Source organism: Prionailurus viverrinus, chromosome B1, assembly GCF_022837055.1.
Source record: "Prionailurus viverrinus isolate Anna chromosome B1, UM_Priviv_1.0, whole genome shotgun sequence".
Classification (NCBI taxonomy): domain Eukaryota; kingdom Metazoa; phylum Chordata; class Mammalia; order Carnivora; family Felidae; genus Prionailurus; species Prionailurus viverrinus.
Genome location: NC_062564.1, coordinates 182,706,244 through 182,718,289, shown reverse-complemented (window position 1 = coordinate 182,718,289; position 12,046 = coordinate 182,706,244).

The window sequence follows — 12,046 nt, the reverse complement described above, 5'->3', positions numbered from 1 at the left end:
AAGTCAGGCAGGGAAAGAAAAATAGTCTATGATCTTATTCTATGTGGAATCTAAAAATCTCAAACTCCTGGAAACACAGTAGATTCGTTGTTGCCAGAGGATAGAGGCTGGAGTTGAGGAGCTGTTGAGTCAAAGAACACAAAATTTCAGTTATAAGATGAGTATGTTCAGGAAATCTAATGTACAGCATGATGAATATAGTCATCACATACTATTGAATTTGTATACTTGAAATTTGCTAAGAGAGTATATCTTAAATGTTCACACTATACACACCCAGAAATACTATATGAAATGATGGATATGTTAACTAACCTTATGATTATGTACATACCAATAATATTTCAGATTTGTAAGTAGAAAATTTTCTGGAGATCTGTTCCACAACATTATAACATTGTGAATATACACATATTATATTTTAAAAAGTAGTTTGGGTTGGCAAAATTAGATTGTGTCTTTTGCCAAAACAAAAAGAAAAATGTTTAAAAATTAAATTTGAGAGGCACCTGGGTAGCTCAGTCAGTTAAGCATCTGACTTAGGCTCGGGTCATGATCTTGCGGTTTGTGGGTTCAAGCCCCCCTACACCTCCCCCCCTCTCAAAATGAATAAAAACATTAAAAAGTTAAATTAAAAAATGTTTATTTTTTAAATCCAACAATTCATTCAATAGTGTGAATTCAGTGAAAAATATAACTGTCGTTTATCATAAAACTACCCACGTTCAAATATTGGTTCCACTCCTCACATGTGATCTAGCTCAAATTCCTGAATCTATGAAATCTTCAGTTTGCTTCTCTGCAAATCTGTCACGATGATAAGACCCTCCTGACAGGTTGGTCGAATTGCTGTGTTACCTTCTTTTACTTCCGCTTGACAAATAGTCAGAATTACCGTCAGAAACATTCAGTGCTCAACAAATGTTATTGGACTTAGGGAGATTAGTTATTCTGTTGCTCTAGCCTTGTCTTACAATCTCATTATTGGAAGGGGAAGAGATTAGAACTTCCATTTTAAGTGGCTCCTTATTGAAAAATTATCAGGAAGGAACTTTAAAAAGTTCATTACTAAAAAATGAGAAACTCATAAATCAGCATACAAATATGATAGTAGCAAATATTACACGAGAGAGAACTTGGAAGCACTCATTTTGAATTTAAAATATCACAGACTTTCTATTGCCACGAGTTTCAAGATACTGTGCATTTTTATCAGTGTTGAATAATATATACTTGTCAGAAGAAACAATTAATGTTCCCCACCTCCCACCAAGAAGAGCAAATACTTTGATTACTCAATTTCATTTGTTAGAAAAATAAAGCAGTGGAAATATTTTCTCCTACTGAGTCATAGTTCAGCAATTAAGGCATTGCTATTCTTCAAAATAAAATGTAATTTACCACAGTTAGAGAAGTATTATATTCTTAAAGCAATAGAAATGATCTGTCTTGTAAACTCAAGCAAATTTATTTATGTTTATAGAAAGTACTTGCTTTGGGAATACTGAGAAAATATAAAAACAAAATAAATTATTGAATGGGAAATTGGTGATATGAATCAACCCTCTACTTTTAAGGATTTGCTAAATAATTTGATCAACACAAAAAGTCCAGGGTTTAATGCTTTTATTTAATATATCAATTTAATTTGTAACAGTATAAAATATATTTTGCGAAAGATATTTTAAGCACTGAAAATAAAATTAAGTTTCTCAGATAAAAATAATTACTATATTTTAAGCATTCTGTTTTCCTTTTACATATCATTTAAATAACAAAAATTGGAAAACATATCAGAAACTTTCACATGAACAGAAGCCACAAGAGTGGATACTGAGCTAACAGACATCCAAATTGAAGACACATTTTAAAAGTGTTAATGCGTTAAATTCTTCAACAATGAAAGGAATACTTATCATTACAGAGAAAATATAAAACCTGAAAATAACTCCGGGATGGAAAATCAATTATAAAACTAAAACCTCTATTTTTGTCGCAGGGTTTGCTAACTCATTTGATTAAAATGTGCGGGTCATAGGTAGAAACATGTGATGTGCTGGTCATCACAGCCACAATATCTTTCAAAATCAGAAGACCACAACAACTCAGAAGAACACATGATAGGAACCAGCGTTTGCCAATAGGGCAACATCAAATATTCTCTGAAAGCTCCTTGCAGCATAGGAAGATATAGTACGTCTCAGAGCCATCTTCTCTACAGGCCATGACTGAGTACAAGTTAAAAATCCACTGGTGGGTATGAAAGCCAATGTGACTTAAACGTCCCATGCACCTGAAAGGGTACTATGTCATAGAACTATGTTATAGGCATAGCTTCCAAAGTTCTATGAGGGATATACCCATTTCAGGGGTCACCACTCTCAGAAAAATGTAAAACAAGATGCCTCAGTGGGTTTATACTTTTCCAGTTGCAAATGTGGTTTTTAACTTAAGCAACAGTACAGAGTTACATAATTGGCACACATCTTTATCTGTTTCCAGGATTTAGACAGTTAACCAAAGTGCAAATGCCCATGCAGCACAAAGGTTTTTGTTAACACTTTATTCTCAGCTATTAAAACAAAGGATGGTCTCTCAATCTTGACTGACACATTTCTGATACAAAGGATGCTTCTAAGTCATTAGAAACAAAAACAGAAACTAAGAGGTTCTAATTACCTATGTGAACATTCAAAAGAAGACAAAAACTGGAAAAAATAATCCTTCAATTATAAAGTAATTAGGCATTTATACTATAAATATAGGAAATTATAATATTCACACTCTGTATTCAAAAGGAAGAACTATAGGGGCGCCTGGGTGGCTCAGTTAAGCGTTCTACTTCAGCTCTGGGCATGATCTCATGGTTCATGAGTTCGAGCCCCACATCCAGCTCTGTGCTGACAGCTTGGAACCTGAAGCCCGCTTCAGATTCTGTGTCTCCCTCTCTCTGCCCCTGCCCCACGCACACTTGTCTCTCTCTCTCTCAAAAAATAAACATTAAAAAATTAAAAAAAAAGATAAGAACTAGATTTTCACCATTAAACACAGAAAATCCAAAAACAAACTTTATTAAATATTTCCTATTTTTTATACATTTTTCTATTGATGTTTCATTATAAAAGAATTACAGTTGACCCTTGAAAAGTGCAGAGGTTAAGGGTATCGACAACATGTGCAGTTGAACATACATATATAACTTTTAACTCCCCCCAATCTGAACTACTAATAGCCTACTGTTAACAGGAATCTTTACCAATAACATAACAAGTAGATTATTTCATATTGTGTATGTTATATGTATTTTATACTGCATTTTTATAATAAAGTAGGTTAGAGTAAAGAAAATGCTGTTAAGAAAATCGTAAGAGAATATTCATTTACAGTACTCTACTGTATCTATCGAAAAAAGTCCATACATAAGTGGCCCATCCAGTTCAAATACACATTTTTCATGCATCAAGTATATTGAAAGACTGTAGAATCTAAGATCCACACAAATTATGAGTAATCAATTGCTTTAATTAATCAGTTTATTCTCGATAACTTAATTATTGAGTGAGCACAAAAAGATAGTTTTGTTTCTTAGTATAAAACATGTAATGATAAAAAAAAATTGAAATCTCATTCCTAGGTTTTAAAATTCACATTATAACTGAGATTAGGGACTAAAAATAAACTAATTTTAAAATACCATAAATAGTATATTAATCAAGGTATTTTTAAATGTCATGAGAATAATTCAAAGGAAAGATTACTCACATTCACATCACTCAAAAAAGATTTCATTGACAAGCTGGCATTTGATATCGGCATTGGGAAAAAATGTTACTAATTAGCAAAGACTATTTTTCCCAAAAAAGAAAGCAGAGTAACTTAGGAGACATTAAAGCATTTGGCATGTTCTTGAAACTGTGGTTAGTTATTTGTTACAAGGTAGAGCAAGAGCATTGGAGACCAGGAGTTGAAACTAAACTAAACTGGGGCACCTGGGTGGCTCAATCGGTTGAGCGTCCGACTTAGGCTCAGGTCATGATCTCACAGCTCATGCGTTCGAGCCCCGCATCGGGCTCTGTGCTGGCAGCTCGGAGCCTGGAGCCTGTGTCAGACTCTGTGTCTCCCTCTCTCTCTGACCCTCCCCTGTTCATGCTCTGACTCTCTGTCTCAAAAATAAATAAATGTTAAAAAAAATTAAAAAAAAAAAAAAAAGAAAGAAACTAAACAACTAAAAAATCAGGGAGTGGGCCTGTAGTGGTAACGAAAAGTGAACAATTTTAAGGGGCACCCAAGGTGTGTGAGATGTGCTCTCTACAAGAATACTGTGCAGAGGCTTCTGCACTCTGTACTACAAATAAGGAACCTGGGACCCAAACACGTTAAGGTACTTTTTCAAAGTCAATTTTCATTAAATATTATCACTAAATTTAGACCTTAGCCTGTCTTAGAGATTCAAGCTCTTTCCACCAACCCATTCAATCCACTGAGATGAGTATCTTTGTGAATCATTTCAGTTGCTCAGATTTTTCATGTAAGATTTATGGAGTCACTTATATTGTTTAAAACTTATTAAAACTATGATCATGTGATAGGGTAACTTGGTGGCTCAGTCGGTTAAGTGTCCAACTCGGTTTCAGCGCAGGGCATGATCTCATGGTTCATGAGTTTGAGTCCCACATTGGGTTACGCGCTGAGCATGCAGAGCCTGCTTGGGAGTCTTCTCTCCCTCTCTTGCTGCCCCTGCCGTGCCCCTGTTCTTTCTTTCTCTCAAAATAAATAAACTTTAGAAATAACATTATTAAAAAAAATAACAAAATAAAAGTATGATCATGTGAAAAACAGCCAAAACTATATAATGATCCTGGAAAGAAGTAACATAATTCTAATGATGTAGCAAAATGTTTACAAAAACTCACTTTAAAATATACTTGTACTGATTTATCGGCATTTCCCTTGTTGGGTGATGGTAATTCCCAAGAAATCTATCTACCCATTCATGTTCATGTTCAATACTTTGTTTATCTTTTTTCTGTGGGGGTGGGGAGTTCATTGATCTTTGTCAGCTCAAGTTAACAAAGTGTGAAATGGACAAAAATATAAATCTACTAGTTTGGAAGTGTCGTTTTTTTTCGTTCTAGTTTCACGTTATTTTCCTTTCTTGTGGGTACATGTGCCCCCAGCATCTCGCAGAGTGTTTTCACATTGAGAATTGAGACGACTGAGATGGCAAAGAAAGTCAGGGCAATTTATTTAATCATTCTCTGGGCACACATGGTAATTTAGAGAGTGTGGAATGTCTGGGGTGCAATACTTTAAGAAAGTGTCCTAACTCGATCAGACTAGCTAAATCTTTCTCCATGAGTTGTTTTTAAATCCCTTCAGGAAACAGTCTCAGTGTGTAGTGTGTTTGAAGCATGCTGTGAGAGGTAAAGTTCCTTTGGCAGAAATTTCTTCTCTCTTCTCATTGCCATGTCTCATCAGCATGGTTGAATCCTTATCATGAACAGGGAATAGGATGAATAATATCCTATTTTAAGACTGCGGGAGCCAGAGAGCATCACTGACATCAGAGAAATATTATTTTTTTCACAACAGCAAACATCGTGGTGCCTTGTATGAGGACCCACATTTCCTATTCAGACAGGTAACAGGTGGACCCGGGATTTAGATTTAAAAATGAGGAAGCCAATCGCAATTTTAATTCACTTTTAGATACTGATCCTGTTCCATTCCGGGGACAAATAACTCCAAAAAGATCATGAGGATGGATAGGACATAAACTTGTATCATAGATAAACACTTAGTTTTATCTTTCCAGGTTTTGATCCTGAAATAATTGGTAACCAAGTGAAATGACTTCAGTTCAACTAAATCGACCTGCCCTATGTGCCATGTGTAGTGTTTATATCTATGGCAAACTATAGCAGCTCTAGGAATTTGAATCAAAAAATCTACTTTGGAAAGGACTTGCATTCAGAGTAACCAAAAACTTCTGAAATGAGTCCCTCTTCATTTTCAGGCTATTTGCTGCTGCACCTGTTCAGATACTGTTCCAACTGGCTTGTGGTTTAACCACTCCCTCAACACTCTTGATTAAGAACATGGCTTTATCAAACAGGTTGGGAAAGTCTCACACCTGTATTTCAGGCTAGATTTTCTTCTTGCAGAGAATCATCTTAAATTTTGTACAGAAAATTTTACTCTCAGTCATTTCTCTGCATCTGTCCCAGAGACAGCTCTATCCTAGGAAATGGTGATATATTCTACCCACCCCCAACCTCCATAAAATAAAAAGGCATAAATTACTTTCACCAGACATTTAACCTCCTGTATTTGTCCAAAACTGTGGGAAAGTAATCAATGAATAGGGATATTTTTGTGAGCTTTACGGTCAGGATCATCTGGAACCCAAAGTCCAACTCTGTCACTTATTGGTTAGGAGACCTTGGTTAAGCTACTTTAGCTTTTTATACCTCAATTTACTTATCTATAAAATGGGTAAAATCATTCACTGTTTACATGGCTTTATGGATTTATGTGAGATTATGTAAACATTCTAACAGAATTCCTAAGTCATAAGAAGCTCTTAATAAATTGAGGTACAAAGTATTCTTTAATTTTAAACTCAGGGAGATTTAATTCTATCCACACCAAACTCAATATTGATCGATAATAAGTGTCTCTTTCTCTTACTATGTTGGGACTTCACAGCAGCAAAACTGTCTTTCTCTCTCTCCCTCCTTAAGTCCTGGTAGTTTATAAATTTTCTAAAATTTTTCATGAATGGTAATTTTATAAATATGCTATATAATATTTAATGTTTTAGGAAATCACATAGCCATATAAAATAAAGTGGGAAAATGAAATTCTTTTATTTCTGATTGTAACTCTAAAAGTATGAATAATGGTTTAAGGAGCCATATAGTAATATAGAAATAAATGAATGGATGTTTATTAGTACAGCTAATCAAGTTAATGGGCATTTTTCACTCCTGGATTGAAAACTCTCTGACTTCAACTTTTATCCAGATAGACAAATTTATTATATAGGTAATTAGCTATTAGAATTTTTCTATTCCTGTTTAACGGTTATCAGTAGACGTGAAATACACCTTATCACTATCATCCTATTTCTATCCATTAAGACATCCATGTATTTTCGTACTCAGAAATTTTCCATTGCAATATGTCTTTATAAATTTAGTCAGATATAAAATATATAGAGTATTTGGATGCAAAATATAATTTCATAACTATATTTGTATATTAATTTTATAAATTGAAAGACCATACTATATTTTATTCCAAAACTACATCTGTCCTAACTAGACCTGATACCAGAACATCAAAGTTTGGAATAAATCAGTGCTATTAGATTCACAATATCTGTGCGTATATGCTTTGGCCCGTAAGCAGTGACATACATAAAAATATCCCATTTCGTACACAATTGCCCTAAAATAACTCAATGTTTCACATCACACTATACTTCCCGATTTATTTCCATAAATGCAACATGAGGTCTCAATTCAAGCTAGAAACTCATGCCTTAAAGCAACAACAAAAACATATACCAACAAGAGTCATTCATTTTTAGGATTTGTGTGTTTTTAGTTCTTCAGGGTCTGTGCTGCATTGAGGGTGGGAGATAAGAATTTAGAGCTAACCAAGAACATCATGCTGTTATTTGGGGGAATGGTTAGCACACATATATTTGATTTTTTAACAAAAATAATTTTGTAGGTACGGTATATTTTCTTCTCTAAAAAACTGACAAACACTTCATCTTTCTGACCATAGCAATGGAAAAACTATACATACATGCCATTGTTGGCTTTTTAGATATTTTTGTATATTGTTTTCTAAGATTATTTCAGGTAGAAAACATATTTCATAATGATAATAATCAACAGTTTAGCAAATTTTTGATAATTTTCTTCGATATACACATTTGTGCCACAAAACCATGAGATATTATTTCTATAAACTTGGGTTTATCCTTTTCAATCTCCTCTTCATAGTGGTTTTTCATTTTTCAGTTTATTTAATTGTAAAAATTTGGCATAATGATACGTATCGTTCTTCTGGGTGAAGTCACCACATTTGTTTTATCTATTTTTTCATGTTTTTAATATGAAATTTATTGTCAAATTGGTTTCCATACAACACCCATTGCTCATCCCAACAGGTGCCCTCCTCAATGCCCATCACCCACTTTCCTCTCCCTCCCACCCCTCATCAACCCTCACTTTATTCTCAGTTTTTAAGAGTCTCTTATGGTTTGGCTCCCTCCCTCTCTAGCTTTTTTTTTTTTCTTCCCCTTCCCCACGGTCTTCTGTTAAGTTTCGCAGGATCCACCTAAGAGTGAAAACATATGGTATCTGTCTTTCTCTAACTAATTTATTTCACTTAGCATAACACTCTTCAGTTCCATCCACGTTGCTACAAAAGGCCATATTTCATTCTTTCTAATTGCAAGTAGTATTCCACTGTGTATATAAACCACAATTTCTTTATCTATTCATCAGTCGATGGACATTTAGGCTCTTTCCATAATTTGGCTATTGTTGAAAGTTTTGCTATAAACATTGGGGTACAAGTGCCCCTATACATCAGCACTCCTATATCCCTTGGGTAAATTCCTAGCAGTGCTATTGCTGGGTCACAGGGTAGATATATTTTTAATTTTTTGAGGAACCTCCACACTGTTTTCCAGAGTGACTGCACCAGTTTGCATTCCCACCAAAAGTGCAAGAAGGTTCCCGTTTCTCCACATCCTCGCCAGAATCTATAGTCTCCTGATTTGTTCATTTTTAGCTACTCTGACTGGCGTGAGGTGGTATCTCAGTGTGGTTTTGATTTGTATTTCCCTGATGAAGAGTGACGTTGAGCATCTTTTCTTGTGCCTGTTGGCCATCTGGATGTCTTCTTTAGAGAAGTGTCTATTCATGTTTTCTGCCCATTTCTTCACTGGATTATTTGTTTTTGAGTGTGGAGTTTGGTGGGTTCTTTACAGATTTTGGATACCAGCCCTTTGTCCCATATGTCATTTGCAAGTATTTTTCCCATTCTGTTGGTTGCCTTGTAGTTTTGTTGATTGTTTCCTTTGCAGTGCAGAAGCTTTTTATCTTCACGAGGTCCCAATAATTCATTTTTGCTGTTAATTCCTTTGCCTTTGGAGATGTGTCAAGTAAGAAATTGCTGCGGCTGAGGTCAGAGAGGTTTTTTCCTGCTTTCTCCTCTAGGGTTTTGATGGTCTCCTGTCTGACATTCAGGTCCTTTTTCCATTTTGAGTTTATATTTGTGAATGGTGTAAGAAAGTGATCTAGTTTCATTCTTCTGCATGTTGCTGTCCAGTTCTCCCAGCACCATTTATTAAAGAGACTGTCTTCTTTTTCCATCGGATATTCTTTCCTTGTTTTGTCAAAGATTAGTTGGCCATACTTTTGTGGGTCCAATTCTGGAGTCTCCATTCTATTCTATTGGTCTATGTGTCTGTTTTTGTGCCAATACCATGCTGTTTTGATGATTACAGCTTTGTAGTAGAGGCTAAAGTCTGGGAGTGTGATGCCTCTTGCTTTGGTCTTCTTTAAAATTACTTTGGCTATTCGGGGCCTTTTGTGGTTTCATACAAATTTTAGGGTTGCTTGTTCTAGCTTTGAGAAGAATGCTGGTGCAATTTTGATTGGGATTGCTTTGAATGTGTCGATAGCTTTGGGTAGTATTGACATCTTAACAATATTTATTCTTCCAATCCATGAGCACGAAATATTTTTCCATTTCTTTGTATCTTCTTCAAATTCCTTCATAAGCTTTCTATAGTTTTCAGCATACAGATCTTTTATATCTTTGTTTAGGTTTATTCCTAGGTATTTTAGGATTCTTGGTGCAGTTGTGAATGGGATCAGTTTCTTTATTTGTCTTCCTGTTGCTTCATTATTAGTGTGTAAGAATGCAACTGATTCCTGTATGTTGATTTTGTATTCTGTGACTTTGCTGAATTCACGTATCAATTCTAGCAGACTTTTGGTGCAGTCTATCGGGTTTTCAAAGCATAACATCATGTCATCTGCAAAAAGTGAAAACTTGACTTCATCTTTGCCAATTTTGATGCCTTTGATTTCCTTTTGTTGTCTGATTGCTGGTGCTAGAACTTCCAACACTATGTTAAACAACAGCGGTGTGAGTGGACGTCCCTGTCGTGTTCTTGATCTCAGGGGGAAAGCTCTGTTTTTCCCCATTGAGGATGATATTATCTGTGGGCTTTTCATAAACAGCTTTTATGATGTTTAAGTATGTTCCTTCTATCCCGACTTTCTCAAAGGTTTTTATTAAGAAAGGATGCTGAAATTTGTCAAATGCTTTTTCTGCACCGATTGACATGATCATATATGGTTCTTATCTTTTCTTGTATTAATGTGATGTATCACACTGATTGATTTTCGAATGTTGAACCAGCCCTGCAGCCCCAGAATGAATCCCACTTGATCACGGCAAATAATTCTTTTTATATGCTGTTGAATTTGATTTGCTAGTATCTTGTTGAGAATTTTTGCATCCATATTCATCACGGATATTGGCCGGTAGTTCTCTTTTTTTTGCTGGGTCTCTGTCTGGTTAGGGAATCAAAGTAATGCTGGCTTCATAAAATGAGTCTGGAAGTTTTCCTTCCCTTTCTATTTTTTGGAACAGCTTGAAAAGGATAGGTATTATCTCTGCTTTAAATGTCTGGTAGAATTCCCCAGGGAAGCCATCTGGTCCTGGACTCTTATTTGTTGGGAGATTTTTTTTTTAATTTGTTTTTTAATGTTTCTATTTATTTCTGAGACAGAGAGAGACAGAGCATGAGTGGGGGAGGGGCAGAGGGAGAGGGAGACACAGAATCAGAAGCAGGATCCAGGCTCTGAGCTGTTGGCACAGAGCCCAACACGGGGTTCAAACTCACAAACTGCAAGATAATGACCTGAGCCGAAGTCGGTCATCCAATCAACTAAGCCACCCAGGCGCCCCTTGTTGGGAGACTTTTGATAACTGACTCAATTACTTCACTAGCTATGGGTCTGTTCAAGTTTTCTATTTCTTCCTGTTTGAGTTTTGGAAGTGTGTGGGTGCTTAGGAATTTGTCCATTTCTTCCAGGTTGTCCAGTTTGTGGCATATAATTTTTTGTAGTATTCCCTGATAATTGCTTGTGTTTCTGAGGGATTGGTTGTAATAATCCCGTTTTCATCCATGATTTTATCTATTTGGTCCTTTCCCTTTTCTTTTTGAGAAGCCTGGCTAGAGGTTTATCAATTTTGTTTAAGTTTTCAAAAAACCAACTCTTGGTTTCATTGATCGGCTCTACAGTTATTTATTTATCTATTTTTAGATTCTGTATTGTTTATTTCTGCTCTGATCTTTATAATTTCTCTTCTTCTGCTGGGTTTGGGGTGTCTTTGCTGTTCTGACTCTATTTCCTTTAGATGTGCTGTTAGATTTTGTATTTGGGAGTTTTCTTGTTTCTTGAGATAGGCCTGCATTGCAATGTATTTTCCTCTCAGGACTGCCTTTGCTGTATCCCAAAGCATTTGGATTGTTGTATTTTCATTTTCATTTTTTTCCATATATTTTTTTAATTTCTTCTCTAATTGCCTGGTTGACCCATTCATTCTTTAGTAGGGTGTTCTTTAACCTCCATGCTTTTGGAGGTTTTCCAGACTTTTTCTGTTGTTCATTTCAAGTTTCATAGCATTGTGGTCTGAAAGTGTGCATGGTATGATCTCAATTCTTTTATACTTATGAAAGGCTTTGTTCTGACCGAGTATGTGATCTATCTTGGAGAATGGTCCATATGCACTCGAGAAGAAAGTATGCTCTGTTGCTTTGGGATGCGGATTTAAATACATCTGTCAAGTCCATCTGATCCAATGTATCATTTGGGGCCCTTGTGTATTTGTTGATTCTGTGTCTAGATGATCCATCCACTGTTGTAAGTGGGGTATTAAAGTCGCTTGCAATTACCACATTCTTATCAATAAGGTTGCTTATGTTTGTGATTGTTTTATACAT